Genomic DNA, 18,855 nt, shown 5'->3' on the forward strand with positions numbered 1-18,855 from the left:
GGAGAGAGTAGCACAGAATAAGATTTTATCGGGTTGCTCATCATGGCATTAAATTTAAAACTTATGATTGTTTCTTTCTGGAATTTTTTATTTAGTATTTCTGTCCACGATGGCCATGGGTAATTGAAAGCATGGAAAGCAAAACCACAGAAAAGGGGGGAACACTACAGTGCCCATGATTCAAGGATAGCACTAATAATTTATTTCAATTTGTCTCTTTTTACATGTATCCTAACCATATCCTAAATTGCCATTGCATCATTTTGAGAATCACAGTTGTCCATCTAAATATTGTGGTTTTTTTATCATTAATGAATTCTTCTTATTATTGTCATAATTCTCATAGTCTCACAGAGGTAATCAGGCAAAAATATTATTTCAATTATAATTTTAACAAAGGTGTTCAGCCTAAATATTCATTGAAATTTTACTTTCAAACTGAATATTTTAATTTAATAACATTTTCATATATAAAGCCTAAATTATGTATTAAACCTTTCTTATTAATAATTATACCTATACTTCTGAAGAATGATTCATGTGGATTTCCAAAGCACATTAAAGACAGCAGTGTAATATATAAATGTATTTTTTGATATAAATGTATTTTTGACATATAAAATATATCAATTTCATATCATTATATATATTATTATATCCACTTATTTATAGAGCAGCAAAAATAAACTTGACAATCTCTAAAAACACAATAGAAGTTAAAAAATATTTTTTACTTAATTCCAATTTTACTAGAATATAATCTATTTTAGAAAAAGATGCTAATTAAAGGACAGATCATTCAAGTATTCCTAAAAAACCTATAATGCTACTTTGTCAGATAGACTCTTATTTTATTTTTTTATAGCCAAGAATGTTAATAATTGAATGCTTAAGGAAAAAAGCAAAAACAAGAAAGCAGAGCTAGAACAAGAATATAATCTAGCTATATATAGTATAGATAAACCCAGGCATGCTAGTTCTTCTTGCTACATTCTAGTTAAACTATAAATTAAATTGAGTATCATAATATTTACAGCACATCAGACAAATTTGTTACTTTTTTGTTTATACTACATGAACATTCTATGTATAATTCTATGCATATTTAAAACTGCATATATTTGTTCATGTGACAGAACACAATGTGTTTAGTTACTTAGCTGTGTTTTTGGATACTAATTACACATAAGGTTTAATTCTTTTTGAATTATTTTAATAAGAGTAAAATAAAATATCTCTAAAGTCACATTACCATATAACAATTAAATTTCTGAATATTAGAATTTGTTTTGAAATTTTCTTAAAGGATATGTTAAAGAAATTTATCAGTGACTGAATTATTTGAAATATATGCCTTTATCTGGCAAAGTTTCATATTGGTAACAGAAACATGGAAAAAGATTCTTAAAGAACATTTTTAAAATGATGCTATAGTCATTTATTAGACAGCTCCATCTCATATGTTCATATTATTTTATATCCTGCTGTGTTGGTAATGACTGTGAAGGTAAGAATTAAATGACTTAAATAAAATAAAATTAAAAACTCTGAACTTATTTATAGTGTAAGGTCTGCCTACTTCAACTTAGAAAACAATAAAATTTTTGTTCTAGGATAAAATTTTTCCTTTACATATGGATATAGCATCTTCATTGCAATTTTTGGTCAATATATCTTGACACTGATCTAAGACTAGACTTCATTTTCTGTGGCCTTTCTCAGACTTCTATTTCATGTTCAATAAAGTAACTGCAGTACAGGAATCCTTTGCTCATATTAAAGTTTCTTTGTTTTTTTCTCTACCACTGGGAAAATCTTTGTACAAATCTCAAAATATTATTGGATAAAAAATGTCAATGTACTCCATATCTGCTAATTTATGCAAGAATTATCTAGTTTATAAGTTATTCGTTCAATTACATAACAGTCTACCTGTAAATCTCTTGGTCAATTTTTAGAAATATTCTCTATTTTCAGTGCACTTGGCTGCTTTATCCTGTCTCCTTTAAATGCCAAAACCTGTTCAACAACTCCTGTTACATTGTCATTCTCATTTTCTTATCCAACCCCTAATTCGTTGATAGAATCTTCTTTTTAAAGGGAAAATTATTTTTTAATATTCTTATATCCTCAAAGTGGGTTACCAATAATCACACCCTTGCCATATAATGCACTCAATTTGGATCTTAACTTTATTTGACATCTGCAAGATCAGTTTCTATTGATTATTCATTCCTTTCTCTAGCACTCTCTTCTCTTGACCAATGGCATCAGGTGCCTTTGGTGTTCTTGCCAACTCCAGGTTAGTCTTTTTTGATCTTCTGTATTTCTCATTCCAAACCAAGCAGTATCTCTATTCTAATTGCTTCTATCTATTTTAAGTCGGTATCCGTCGTTTGAATTACTGCAAATTTTTCACTATTATTTTCCTTACCTTAGCATTTTCTCTTTCTAAACTCATAATCCGTGAAAAGTTTTTTTTTTTGTAATTGTGTGTATAACTTAGTTTAGCACTTATAACGTAGTATTACAATTGTCAATTCATTTGTCTTTTATACATCTACACAATAAATTCATTGAAGGCAAGACTTCTTTTTCATCATTATATAACATTATTAGCTTATCATAAAATATGTGAAATGCAATTTAACAAAAGATATGTTTTCAATGAATAGCTTCCTTGATCTTCTATTCGAATTGCCATTGTTGGTTCCTCTAATCTTTCATTGTCATATTTCTCAAAATACCATAATTATTAATTGCTTTCATTGCTTTACCAACCACACACTTTTAACACCATGCAACATAGATTTCGTGCTTGTCATATTGCTTAATCTGCCCTCCCACAAACTGTCAATACTTGAAAACTATATTATTAACTAATAATTCTCTATATGTATTTTATTGCTCATTTGCAGAGGATAGAACAAATTATCTTCCCCAAACCAAATTCAACAAACATTGAGTTAGTGTACATATTGGATTCTATTTCCACCTAGGTTCTTTGATATAAGGAGATTAACAAATAATTAATTTATTAATTGTTTTAATGTATACTTACTGATTACTTATTCCTGCTGTGGAATAAGAACTTACATAAGAACTGAGGCTAGAGAAGTGCCTAAAGTGGCTAGCAAATCTTCCTTAAATTTAGATTTAAGTTAGAATTTTATAGATATAGGTCAAATAAGTGAAAATTAATACATCTTACAAAAAATGAAGAACTAGATGCTTTGCGTGTATAACATAAGGAGACCTTGGTTGAAAAGTAGAATATTGTGAATTTGTGGAAATTAGTGAAGGTGATTATTTAAAGAAGTAAGATTTCTCGAGCTTAGACATCTTTTTTATTTTTTTTAATTTTTATTTTTTTTATTTTAGCATATTATGGGGGTACAAGTGTTAAGGTTACATACATTGCCAATGCCCCTCTCCCCCCTCGAGTAAGAGCTTCAAGCATGTCCATCCCCCAAACGTTGCACATCTTACTCGTTGTGGTTGTATATACCCACTCCCCTCCTCCCCCTCCCACCTGCCTGACACTCCATAAATGTTATTCCTATATGTCCACTTAGGTGTTGATGCGTTAATACCAATTTGCTGGTGAGTACATCTACCCAAAAGATCAAAAGTCACTCTATGAAAAAGACACCTGCACTCGAATGTTTATAGCAGCACAATTCACAGTTGCAAAGCTGTGGAAACAACCCAAGTGCCCATCAATTCATGAGTGGATTAATAAAATGTGCTATATGTATACCATGGAGTACTACTCAGCTTTAAGAAACAACGGTGATATAGCACCTCTTATATATTCCTGGATACAGCTGGAACCCATTCTACTAAGTGAAGTATCTCAAAAATAGAAAAACGAGCTTAGACATCTCACTGAAAGAATGACTAGATGAAATGCGTTAGAACAAAGAGTTTCATTTTGTACAAGTTATGTTTGAGGTGCTGGTAAAATACCAAAGTGTCGAGTTCTAAGAAATAGTTAACTATGGGGACATGGGGCTCAAGAACCAGATCGGTAGTAGAACTAGATTTGGGAGACTTCACTATAACATGAGAGTAGCTGCCATCATCTACGAAAGGTTTGAAGAATAAACATTAGAAGTGCTTGGGTTTAGCACTGATGGCTCCCGACATTAACCTGTAAGCAAAGGAAGAGAAACCTATAAGGAGGTGTGATACGTAGGCAGAGAGACAGATGGAAAACCACGTGGGTGTATTCTACAGGACCAAAGGAAAGTAATGTTTTGAGAAAGATGTCAACGTTTCTAATTTCAGGAATTCAAATTTGTGAGGATTGAAAATTGTCCATTGGATTCCTTGGCATGAATTTAATCAAACCAGTTTTGTTTAAATAAACAGAATGAAAGTCAGAATGTAATAAGGTGCTTAGAGGTAGCCGAACAAGTGGGGGCAAAAAGCAAATGCAAACAGTTCTTGAAAAAACCGTATTGTTAGAATGAGGAAGGGAAAGTGAGGGAGAGTCAGTGGAGGAAGGAGAGGGGAAAGAGCCATTCAAAGAAAATCTGTGGATCCCCAAGTAAAAAGGAAGATCATTGAAATGTGCAGTCACTACAAAAGACTAGAATGTGAATAAAAGTACAGATAGTTACACTGGAATTAGGAGAAAAGAATCTTATTACAAAACAATCAGTGAGAAGTAGGAGTTTGTGGGTTTGCATATTTAATGGCACAAAACTGAATTTTTTTTCTTTCTTAAAAAATGTGTCTGAAGTTATATAAACTTAATTACTGGGCATTTTTGTGTGAGAAGGTGAAATGAAGGTGGATGGATTTGGGAATTTGAGAAGAGAAAGGAGATAGTTGCTAAACTTAGTGAAATTAAATTGCTGGAGAGTGTGGCTCCATAGGAAATACTGGAGAGTAAATTTATAGGTGTGAATGTCTTAATTAGCACTAAATAGGGCAATGACAATGGTGCAGAATTGGTTTCATCCTTTTTTTTTTTTTTGGCTAGTCTTTTTTGATAGAAGGCAGTAGATGAAGTTAAATTAGTATTTAGGTAAATTAATCATTGCTTGGTTGTACTGCAAATTCTCAGCTGGGTATTTTTTTCATTACACTAAATTCTAAAATATAATAAATATAATTAATATAATAAATCTTATAATCAATTACTATATGTCTTTGTACTTGATTTTTGTTTTTCAAGGATCTTACTTATCCAATGTTTTTTTTTCTTTTCTTAAGTCTGATATTATTTTATTTTGTTTTATCATTTTTAATTTTTATTTATTTTTTATTTCAGAATATTATGGGGATACAATAATTTAGGTTACATATATTGTCATTGCACTGCCCAAGTCAGAGCTACAAGCCTGCCCATCCCTCAGAGAGTGAGCACCACATCCACTGGGTGTGAATATGCCCTTTCCCTTCTCCCCCTGCCACTACTGACACACAATAAGTGTTACTTTTATATGTAAGTGTTGATCAATTAGTACCAATTTGCTGGCGAGTACATGTGGTGCTTGTTTTTCCATTCTTGTGATACTTCACTTAGGAGAAAGGGCGCCAGCTCCATCCACTCCCAGTAAGAACCAATTTCTTTCAATATAAGATAAAGTTCAAACTCAGCTTGTCAATTTCTGCAAAAAGACTGCAGAAATTTTTAGGTAAATATTTAGGTAAAATGACATATTTAACAATTTTGAATCTTCCTAGTTGTGAAGATTGGTCCATCTCTTTGTTTATTAGTCTTCTTTTTTATTATTAAGAGTTTATAGTATATAGGGTTTATTAATTTTTCATAAATTAATCTCAAGTGCTTAATTTTCTAATGTTATTTAAATGAAATTGCTATTTAATTTTTATTCTGAAATAAGAATTGCTGCTGTTATATAATATAAAATTGGTTATATGCTGGCATCATGTCCAAAGGCTTTAATGAAATAATTACTCTATGTAGATTTCTTCTTTTTGTTGTTACTTAGGATTTTCTACAAATACAATCACATCGATTTCAGAGACAGTTTTACTTGTACCTTGTATCAAATTATTTATTTCCTCATTATTTAAGACCTCCAGTTTAAAGACTTAAGAATAGATATCCCACTTTCCTTTCAATTTTACATTCAAGTATGTAGTCTTTCCAAATTAAGACTTACCTGAGGTATTTTTCATAGTTGCTGATTATCTGATTGAGGGAGTTCCTTTCTATTCCAATTGTTTTATTTTAATTTTTAAATTTAAAGTGTTAATTTTTGTTAAAGCCCCCTTTTCAGGGGGCTTTGAGATAGGGTTATTTTTTCTTTTATTTTGTTAATGTAGTGATTTATATTTATTGACTTTTGAGTATGAGGCCACTTTTCATTTCTATTTCTATTCCAATTGTTTTATTTTAATTGTTAAATTTAAAGTGTTAATTTTTGTTAAAGCCCCCTTTTCAGGGGGGTATTGAGATAGGGTTACTTTTTCCTTTATTTGTTAATGTAGTGATTTATATTTATTGACTTTTGAGTATGCGACCACCTTTCATTTATTTTTAAAAATTATTTTACTGAGGCATACTTTATTTCCTGTTTTGTCTTTATTATGTTTTATCTGCAAACAATTTGAGTGTTTTGTTTTGTTTTATATACATTTTATTATACATATTTAAAGTATACAACATGATACTATGGATATATATACAGATAGCAAATTGGTTGCTATTGTGAAACAAATTAGTATATTCATCATTTCACATAGTTACTTTTTATTTTATTTTTGTGGCAAAGGCGGCTAAAATCTACTCACGTAGCATGAATCTGAAGTACTTTACAATTTGATTACCTATTTCTCTCATGTTGTACATTAGATGTCTAGACTTGTTCGTGCTACCTAGCTGCCAGTTTGACCTATATCTCCTCATTTCCTCCCCCACCCCTACTCCTGGTAATCACTAAAACAACTGTTTTCTTCTCTATCTTTGTATATATTTTTTAGATTCCACACAAAATTACAATCATAAAATATTTTTTTCCTGACTCTGGCTTATCAGCAGTCCCCAATATTTTTGACATCAGGGTCTGATTTCATGGAAGACAATTTTTCCATGGACCAGGGATGTGGGGGATGGTTTTGGAATGATTCAAGGACATTACAATTTATTGTGCACTTTATTTCTACTATTATTACCTTGCAATATATAATTAAATACTTATATGAGTCACCGTAATGCTGAATCAGTGGAAGCCCTGAGCTTGTTTTCCTGCAACTAGATGGTCCCATCAGGGGGTAATAGGAGACGGTGACACCCAAAATATGTTGCTCATGTCCAGTTTACTCTGTAATCTCGCTTTGGTTGCTGTCACTGCAGAAAATACTGATTTACAAAAATAGGATGTTGGAAATGGAAGCAGGCTTTTCAGTGCTTTTGTGGCAATCTCAGGATACTCTGCCTTGACTTCAATCCAGAATGTATGGAGATTTGGAGTGTCTCAAACATACTTTTAAGGCCACCATCATTTGCGATATCAAGAGTTGATCCTCGGCCGGGCGTGGTGGCTCACGCCTGTAATCCTAGCTCTCTGGGAGGCCGAGGCGGGCGGATTGCTCAAGGTCAGGAGTTCAAAACCAGCCTGAGAAAGAGCGAGACCCCGCCTCTACTATAACTAGAAAGAAATTAATTGGCCAACTGATATATATATAAACAATTAGCCGGGCATGGTGGCGCATGCCTGTAGTCCCAGCTACTCGGGAGGCTGAGGCAGAAGGATCGCTTGAGCCCAGGAGTTTGAGGTTGCTGTGAGCTAGGCTGACGCCATGGCACTCACTCTAGCCTGGACAACAAAGCCAGACTCTGTCTCAAAAAAAAAAAAAAAAAAAAAAAAAAAAGAGTTGATCCTCTTCTACCATGGACAAAGTCAGTTGACCTAGCTAATTTGCAAATGGGTCACGGATCCATTCCTTTCTAGTCTGGAGGTCTTTTGTGGTTAGGAAATAATGCTCAAACTCTTTTGAAAGCTAAGACAGGTGATCATGTACCAGCTGGGAGAAAGAAGGCCCTGTCTTGGTCTCTTTCAAAATCTCTGCTAATGTTTGAAACATGTCAAAAATCCTACTCGTCACCCGCATTAATTCCAGTTTGGCTTTGAATGCAGCCCCTTTATCTGTCAACTTGAACACAGTTGTTGTTCTCTCCTGAACTGACAGATTGAGTTCATTGAGCAGGTTGAATATGTCACACAAGTAAGCAAGTTTTGTGACCCATTCTGTGTCACTGAAATGTACTGCCAGTGGTGACTGCTTTTCTAAAAGAAATGTCTGGAGCAGCTTTCATAACTCAAAAACTCTGGTCAGTGATCTACCTGTAGAAAGCTATTTCTGTTCTGTGCATAAGAGAAGACTTGTGTGCTCTGTGCCCATCTCCTCACAGAGCTGCGTGAACAGATGTGAGTTAAGGGCATGCACTTTAATCTGGTTGATATTGGCTACAGCCTCTCCTAAAAGTTCATGGCAAATGTCCTTAGTAGCAGGCAGGATAAACTCTACACCAATAGTAAAGGGCTTCTTAGCTCTAGCAATGCAGTAGCCACTAAGAATGATGCTCACAGTGCAGACACATTTGATGAAGTGGTGGCCTTCAATAATTGCTTCTGTTCTTTGTGTTTACTTTTTTCCTTTTGATAAACTCCAAAGTCTTGTCTATTATGGCAGGGTGCTTGGTCTCCATGTGTCAAAACAGTTTTGAAGGTTTTATAGCTTTGTTGGATAGCTGGTAACCACATATTATACAAAGAGGCTTTGGAGAATGTGAATTGCCTGTTGTAATGGACCTGTTATTTAAGTAGGACTGTCAGTATTTTCTTTTAAATGCAGCTTTCATTTTGTTGGCAGTCTTAGAGTGTTCTGTGTTGTCTCATTGTTGGGTCTTTCCCCCTTGTCAAAGAAGCTCTCCAGTGATGTTTGTGTTTTATTCATTTTTGCTAGGATTAGCTTGTAGGCTTACCAAAACTAACTGAGACAAGTGTGCAGTGCAGAAAAGAAGCATAGAGAGAAGTGGTAAATAAAATAATGGGTGGGCCAGGCATGGACTAAAATAAGTATTGGATTCTGACTTAAATCTTGCCACCAGATGCAGCTATACAGTGAAGTACATCAACTCACTTGTCACTAAAAGGCTGCCACCATATGAAGTGTAATTGTCACTTGCCACTCACTGATGGGGTCTTGATTTGAGTCTGCAAGCAATAGATTTATTATGGTCTCTGTGCAGGCAAACCTCTCTGCTAATGATAATCTGTGTTTGCAGCTGCTCCCCAGCGCTAGTATCACTGCCCCAGCTCCCCTTCAGATCATCAGGTGTTAGATTCTCATAAGGAGTGTGCAACCTAGATCCCTGGCATATGCAGTTTACAGTAGGGTTCGAGCTCCTATGAGAATCTAATGTCACCGCTGATCTGACAAGAAGTGGAGCACAAGTGGTGATGCCAGCAATGCTCGTTCACCTGCTGCTCACCTCCTGCTGTGTGGCCCGGTTCCTAACAGGCCATGGACTAGTACCAATCTACAGCCCAGGGTTAGAGACCTCAGTCCTATAGACTCATTCATGTTGTGGCAAATAACAAGATCTCACTTCACTTTCATCACTTCTATTCAACATGGTATTGGACTTACTAGCAAGAGCAATCAGACATAAGAAAAAGAAATAAAATACATACAAATCAGAAAAGAAAAGTAAAATTATTTCTATTTGCAGAAAATTTGATCATATATGTAAAATATCCCACAGATTACACACACACACACACACACACACACACACACACACAAACCTGATATAATTAATAAATGAATACAGTTAAATTGCAGGATACAATATCAACATACAAAAATCAGTAGCATTTTTATACACAAATAACAACCTAACCAAAAAATAATTTTAAGTATTTCAAATTATAAACTTGTGCCTCTAGTACACCTTTAATTCTAGCCCACAATTTGTGATATATTGTGTTCACATTATCATTCAATTTTAATTAATATATAAAATGTTATACATTTTCATTATCTGTGCGATATGTGGTATTTAATTTTAATTTGGCACTATTTCATTTACTTTTTCTTTAAACAGTCAATTTATTGTACAAATTATAAAGCCTAATAGATGTATTATACATTTACACACTTATTTTCAGTTTATGTTGCTCTTTATCCCTTTATGTAGATCTGTGTTTCTATATGATATAATTTGTCTTTGGTTTACAAAACTTTCTTTAATTTCTAATTTATTTGTCATGTTTTAGTGCAAGCTGTAAGTGAAAAATTCTCCAACTTTTCCTTTGTCACAAATACCTTTGTTTTACTTTCATTTATCAAGTTTCCCTCGATTTATATTTATAGCCTGCTATTTTTTTTACCTCTTTAAAGATGTTATCCCATTGTCATCTCACCTCCTGTGTCATTTCTATTTAAAAATCAGTACAATTTTTGGATGCTTCTTATATGTAAATTATCTTTTTTCTTTTTAAAGAAAAGCCTGATTGCCTTTAAATTTCCTGTTTATGTTGATTGTCTATAATTTAACTATGATAGGCTTAGGTTTTGTTGTTGTTGTTGCTGTTGTTATTTGTTTGTCCTGCTTGGGTTTGTTGAGTTTCTTTTATGAATGAGCCACTGTTCATCAAATTTGGAAAATGTCTGTATTATTTCTTCTGCCCCAATTTCTCTCTCTCTCTCTCTCTCTCTCTCTCTTTCTCTCTCTTTTAATGAGATACTACACGTATGGTAGACTGTTTTATATCATTGCACAAATTATGATGCTATCTCAACTTGCGGTTTGTGTGGGTGCATACGTGTGTAACATAGTCTAAAATGCTGCCTTGACCCACAGTTTTGAGACCCTGGCTAATGGTCACTTTCTTTCCTGATCAGCCAGTTATATCCCCATCCCAAATCACCTCTGTTATCTGGCTGCTATGGGCATCTACTCTACACCTGTCCTAATCATCCCTGGGTTAGGTACCAAAGGACCAGGGACAAGCCCATGCTCCAGAACTGCTGAAATTACTCAAATTAACCTACCTATCCTATTCCTTCCTGTGATAACTACAGTGAAGGCCTTACCCATAGTTCTCTGCCTCCCACTGCCGCATGACACCTAGCGCTTCCTCTGAACGGCACTTCAGAGTGTGCTGGGTTCTCCCTCAGCAACCGTCAGTAACAAAATGTAAGTGCCTTTCTGGTTTCTTGTTTTTGATTTGTGTCTGTATTCACTAAACCTCTCCCAAGGTAATATGGTTAAAACACTCTGTGTGTATAACCTAATTATCTTACGATCATTTGTTATAAAGTAAAATTTAATTTCTAAGTTCAAAGAACACTGAACTAAGAACTTACCAATATTTAATTGAAAAATATTACATGACAATGATAAAACATGTTAAAGGAATTATAATTTACATTACCTTTTCTATGACTTCAGTAAAAATTAGTTCAGTTATGAGTATTTTAAACCTTGATATATCAACCTAAATTTTCTAGTTATTATTTAACAGCCAGGAATTGTCCTTATCTTGTTCTATTGAATGTGTCAACTTGAGTTATCTAACATTCATTAGTAAAGTAAGTCCTTACTTCTATTGCTTTGAAATTTGTTGCAAGAAGTTCCATGTGGGTATTGATTTTTCTTCACGCAAGTTCTAATTGCTTATTTCCTGCACCAGTTGATATAATTGTTCATTAATGATTTCTTGTTCCATCTTTGTATTACTGATCTGTGAGTGTTTCTCAGACAAGCTCAAAATAACATGCTTTAAAATAAAAACCTGAAACTCATGCTGTTTTTCTCTGTTTTTTTTTTTTAAAGATGTAAACAAACAGCAAAAAGGGCAAATTATGTCTACCATTTTGCACAGAAAAAATCTCCCTCTCTCTCACCCTTCTTCTTTGTCTCATATTAGGCCTAACTACCCTCATCATGTCCTCTATTTAGTAGAAGCTACTTTGTCCATATAGTGGGAATATTCTTATGATACATCCTCATTTCTCCTCACTTCCACAAGTCATAGAAAAATTTTGTTTTTAGAGTTAGAGTTTTAGAGTTTACTAGGTATATAGAGAAAAATCAAGATATATAGAATTACCTTCTGCATTCATTATGAAACCTAACTTTTGAGATTCTTATCTCATACAAACTAAAATAATGATTTGACTTTCAAAGCACTGCAGTGACTTAAAATTCTAATCACTAGTGTTCTCTTTCTTGAAGCATCACTATTTAATTCAATTAGGGAAAGGAAATGATGAGTTGAAGAAACACTCTAACAAAAATATTGGTATCAGGAAAGCCTGGTTATACCCCATGATAAGATGCATTATCTTCCATATGTAGATTTTGTCAATCTTCTCTTTTATCTATAAATCTTAATTTCTTTTGGACTAGGAACACATTTTTTAAGGACAGAAGTATGACTGTGTATGATCCCAGATCTTTAATTTGTTGTCACTGTACACTCGATTTTATTTTATTTTTTGAAATTTTTGAGTTTTAATTATTGTGAGTACATAATAGTTGTATATCGTTATAGGATACATGTTTTGTTTTTGACTAATTCACACTGTATGCCTACACCAGACCTTTAATTTGGCTATTGGATCTGTTTCTGCCTGGAAATCTCAAAAAATGATGATGTTGTTACATACGCTTTCATAAGAACCAGTTTTTGAAAAGCTCTCTTTAGATCAGTGTCCCTAGAAATAGATGGTAGCACACAAAATTATAACAGTTTTGTGAACCTTTTATTTAAACTATAACATATACTTCCAAAGCAAACTTTTCAACTGGTTTACTCCTAAGTTTCACATTTGTGTTAGCAGGGAGTCTTCTAAACTGCACTCTCTAGAAAACTGGTATAAATGCAAAGATTAAGACTAGGTTTATAATGGATTTTGTTTTTCAAATTGAGAAGTTTTTGTAAGTTAAAGAGAGCATTGCTGCATTGAATATTGTGCCAGGACAATAGGTTTAACTTAGACTACTCAGGCAAACATGACAGTCTAACAATCTCCATAGTTACAAGACATTTCATTTCATGTTTATATTATTTCAACTTACCTTACCACCAACATTTTCTGACATTTAAATTTATTTATTAATATAAAAATAATTTTCAGATCTATTGTTCTCAGAAATTTCAAACCTCCTCATGGTGTAGAGGAAGACTGGAAAGTTCAGTGTTTGTTCTGAATGGCAACTGCCCAGATAAATGTTTTGTTGCTGTAGAACAAAGGAAGAATCGTTATTGGCAGAGAAATTAACAATTGCCTCGAAAATAATGTTCCATTAAACTGTGTTCCAGCAAGAAATAAAAAGTTATAGACTTTTGCATTTTTTCTTTTTTCCCAACATTATAAATTTTCATATCAACTCCCTATTTCCTGTCATTATTGAAATATTTGATGACAATTTACTAGAAAATGTAATGACAATGTAGGAAGGGGACTGATTTATAATGTATTTGGTTAGATCTTGCTCTTTTTTTTTTTTTTTTTTTTTGAGACAGAGTCTCACTTTGTTGTCCAGGCTAGAGTGAGTGCCGTGGCGTCAGCCTAGCTCACAGCAACCTCAAACTCCTGGGCTCAAGCGATCCTGCTGCCTCAGCCTCCCGAGTAGCTGGGACTACAGGCATGCGCCACCATGCCCGGCTAATTTTTTGTATATATATTTTTAGTTGGTCAATTAATTTCTTTCTATTTTTGGTAGAGACGGGGTCTCGCTCAGGCTGGTTTCGAACTCCTGACCTTGAGCGATCCGCCCGCCTCGGCCTCCCAAAGTGCTAGGATTACAGGCGTGAGCCACCGCGCCCGGCCAGATCTTGCTCTTTTTATTGTAAAACACAAATTGATTACAGATTACAAACATGCATTGGATTATACATTGTTTCATAAATATAATTCTAAAATATCATAATATTGTTTTGGATGAACTAAACAGAAACAAAACTAGCTATGTGTTTTGTTTTTAATAAAAAATAGGGAAGTAGGAAAACAAATTTGTGAACCACTGCTCTTCTAAAAGTGTATTATTTTGTATATGATGCTCCTTCTTGTATGCAGATCACATACTTTCACATTAGATTAACTATTTTATTAACAAAATCATTCATATTGTCAAAATGTTGAGATATTTACATGTAGGTATATGGAATGATAAGAGAGATAATGACCAAACTATCAAATGTCTTCAGTGAATTTCACATAAGGAAAGAACAGAATGTCCAGGCCTCACCAGCTGTGATCAAGAAGTATTAACAAAGTAATTCTGCTACTTGATATTTTTAGTCAATGAGGTTTTTCAGTTTTTCTCAAAAAAATGAAATTTTTATTAAAAATAATTTAGTTTAATTTAATTGAGATTAGGTGTTAAATGAATGGAGATATAGGTAAAGAAAGAGTGAAAAAGAGGGAGAAATTCCATTACGGTCTGTTTCTGTATTATAACTACCCATTGTTAGTTCCAAGAAAAAACAAGGCAAGGATAACTATTAAATAGGGGACAGCTTTGACATTTGTACTTTCGTAGAAAGATATATCTATTATGACCAAAAACCTGAAATAATCCAAATATTTTCTAAGCTTTGTTGAAGTTTAAAAAGTGTTACATTATGGTTTTCATTATAATTTAATAATTAGCAACTTACCTTCCAGATAAAACAATCATAAAGACTTGGATTTGGTGGATTTTAAGAGTATCACACAATGCAATTGCCAACTAACAACACTTGTCAAGATGTAATCAAAGAAATATGATAATATATTTTTGCATATTGCATATGCTTTCAAAATATCTAATGTTTAAATATAACAAAAAACATATTTACTATTATGTTTTAACACTTTCTTTTATTTAAATGTGTAATATTGAATTCACATTTGAAAGGAATGCCAAATCAACATACTGAATATTGCAAAACTTAATCATTGAAATGATTAAATTCTAAAATTAAAATCAACAAAAGAAAACATTGCCAAAAATATATAAATAAAGATACTATATTTGTGTGAGAGGATATTATGAAATGTCAGCTCTCATAAAGTCTGGGTTTGGTTTGTGAATGTCAATGTATTTGTTTAAAGATACTATCTGTTTAAAAATAGCTAGTGTAGTTGCTAGTACAGTTATTTTAACACTGCAAAGTTATAATTATGTACTTGCAATTTTTATATTCAAAGAGTATAGCACAGGTGGAGGCTGAAGGTTTGATCTAGGCACACAATTAGTTTTAACTTCAGTGTGATCATAATTTTAAGGTTAAATAGTTGCAAATATCAAAAATTCATTTCAATAAAAACAAACAAAAATCCTATATTCCTATTTGAGTTTCAAATATCATTTAAACTCACCATGTATTATTATTACACACACACACACACACACACGATATATAATTTCTGGCTCTTCTTTTAAAAACATCTAGAAACAACAATTAATAGGGTAGAATGGTAGAATCACTAGCTCATATTATGGTTCCTAAATATATTTTACCACTAAAAGTGGTTTTTTTGATGTAATGACTAATTGTAGAACTAAGTCAGAGAAAGTACAAAATGAGACTGGGTCATATTATGATAGCCAAGTAAAATAAAGCTTTAAAAGACTTCTATTGTCTAACTTTAAACTTTAACTGATTTAAAGTTAGAGGTAGTAGTTAAAGCCAAATTAGGGATAAGGTGAGCCAATCTGTAGAAGTTTCCATTTCAAAACGGGATGACTTGAGAGCCAATAAGAAAAATAGCTAACATGGATTGTAAAACATCAAATATGTTAAATTCATGATTTTTTAATACATTAATAATAAATTTACAAAAAATTAAAATACAAATCCTTATTGATCTCCTTTGGAGGATGCTAGAGAAGAAATCCATTATTTTGAAAAGTATTCAATACATTTAAAAAAATTAAGTATTTAACATATTTTTCACAGTGTAATCATACTGTGAAAAGTTAAATATTTTAATGACATGAAATTTCTCATCTTGAAATTATCTCATCTTGAAATCGGAAAGGAATTATGGAATAAGGAAAACACCATTTTCAATAACAAATAAAATACTGGATTTAGGCAATTACCATCATTGACTGAAAACTTCACAAACAGCTGTTTTCATATTAAAACAACAACAACGAAATATATACCATCACTAAGAAAGTGTTTTTGCTGAAAAATGGAAGCAGAATTTGATCAAATCTCTAGACCTAAGTATTTGCTTATTGGACCAACAATGGAAAGAATATACTAGACAAAAATCACTAGACCACATTTAGTAAAATCAAGAATGTAGATGATTCTACTTGGTGCTCATTAAGTTCACCAACATTTTTGGAAAAAACAAATCATATGGTTAAGCACAATGACATCACACAGGGGACTACACTTGGCCCACGGGAAGGACATATCTGCTCTAGGAAATATTAAATAATTATAAATGAATAATACAATCTTCCACAGGGCTTTCCCATTTCTGATCACTGCACTGTCTTGACTGGAAATCATCTGGATTTATTCAAAAACATAGCAAGTTAAATCTGCAATCTGTAACATATCAAGTGTATTAGTAGTTATAAAACAAAGACTGTTGTAAAATATTCCAATTGTTTTCAAAATAAGTGATCATAAAAATCACTTTAGAAGATGAGATGGATTCTTTGAGAACAGAGATTATTTTAAAAGCTATTAATAATAATATTATGCATAGATGGTTGAGAATGCTAACATTTCTTGAAAAGAAAAAAATGAAGATTTACTTGTGTTATAAATAAGCAAACTTCTCTGAGTTAAGCACTAGCTTGAGTGTTTGTATGTAAGAATACATAAAATTCCAGCAAAATTAACCAGCTATGGTGACTTTTCCCCTGAAGTTTTGTTATATTTCATAAATATGAGCATAAAAACATCTCGTAAGTATGTAGACAATACAAAATTGCTAAAAGAAATGAAAATGTGATCTTCAGAAGCAGGTTTACTAGAAGGCAAGATCAACTCGGAAGATGACTAAGGGATCCTGCCCCGAAAGTCCCCACCCTGGTGGTGTGGCAGCCGGTACTCGCTGAGCACCAGACCCAGATACCCACACCATCACAGCCTGATGCTCCCTCTTTCACAGGGATCTGGGCGTCTAGATTATCCCTTGGTGATCGGGTTGACAGATTTAACATATACACACACTGCACACACACACACACACACACACAAATCCTAGTTAAATTCAAATTTCAGATAAATGTCAAATAACTTTTTTTAGTATATGTATGTCCAATTTAACTGGGCATCCTGTAAAAAAAAAAAATGAAGATCCTAGGAGAATGGACTTATCTGCAACAGTGAAAGATAGAAGACAATAGAATACTATTCATTGATTATCAGGAGGGAAGAACTATGATCTAAGAATCCTATATCCAGGGAAGGTAACGTTTAAATACCAGCACAATGTAAAGACATTTTGGAAATATAGAAACTCTGAAAGAATATCAAGCTTAGAAACCACCATACATAAATGAAAATGTAAACAGAAACAAAAACCTCAAATTTGTGATATAAGAAATTAGTGTGGATCTCCAGTGAGGAGGGAGATACAAGCAGAGGTTGAATTTAATTCTTGATTACAGATTCTTTTGCCTCTTCCCAATTTTCTGTGGGGGCAGTAATGAAACACAGAGCAATTTATAGACATGAAAGTTTGCAATAGTTCTCTTTAACATGAAATATTTTAATCCTGGAAACTTTATCCAAAATATTTTGAAATTCCCAGTAATATGGAATTTTGTAGTATCTCAGCTATGCACTCCAACTTAAGTGTCTATTCCGACATTGATTATAGGCAAATGAATTATATTTTCCCAATGGATGGTGTTTTTGTCAGTACTTTTTATTATGCTAAAGGAGAAAGCAGTTGTATGCAAGTCCGTCTTTTACTGTGCATCATAACTCAAGTAATTCTGACTACTTTGAAGATTAATGTAATATGTAATTACTTATGGAACGGATCCAAATTATGCACCTAGCCATAAGAAAGCAGATGAAGTACTTTTTAGTACTAAGTTCCAGAAGAATTGCTATACGCAAAATGAAGCCCATCAATACATTTGATGAGAAATGGAAAAAAAACTTGTGTAATATTCTACTGAAGACAAAAGCATAATGAATGAGTGTATTTAAACCTTGAACTATATATCCCTTAACATGGCGCTTTGAAAGAAAAACAAAAACAAATATAGATTTTATATAATTATGGTCCTTTAGTTCATCAAATGCTCCTTTAAGTAAACATTAATTTTCAGTGACATTAAATAATATTACAATCACTATGACATTAAGTAATATGTTATAAATTTTTATGTTTGCTTTTTATATAATTTGGCACATGACACATACTATCTTGGTTTAATGACAGAGAAATAATAGAGATTCGTGGAAAGAAATCAATGTTTATATCAAAATTCTGAAAGTATTAATCTTATGTTAAAATGTGTATCAAGGTAAAATATGACTAAAATAGAATTGCCAATGTGCAATACAAGGTAGGGATATATGATAAAAATTATACATTTCTATTTTTGAAAACCACCACCAGATTCTGTCATGACCTCACAGTGATGGGTGCAAGAGATCAAAGAGTGTCAGAAAGAAAATTCAAACTAGCAAAACTGAAACTGCAATGAACCACGGGTTCAAGGAAGATATTTCATTCAATTTATATATCCAATCTGACTTTCTCAAACGATTCCGTTCTGTCACTCTCATAAATCTCATTCCCAAGATTTACTTTTGGTATATTTCTCAAGTTAAAATGAAAAAGTATTCACAGCATTAGATACTAATCTCAAATGTGTGTACAATT

This window comes from Microcebus murinus, chromosome 23 (genome assembly GCF_040939455.1).
Source record: "Microcebus murinus isolate Inina chromosome 23, M.murinus_Inina_mat1.0, whole genome shotgun sequence".
Classification (NCBI taxonomy): domain Eukaryota; kingdom Metazoa; phylum Chordata; class Mammalia; order Primates; family Cheirogaleidae; genus Microcebus; species Microcebus murinus.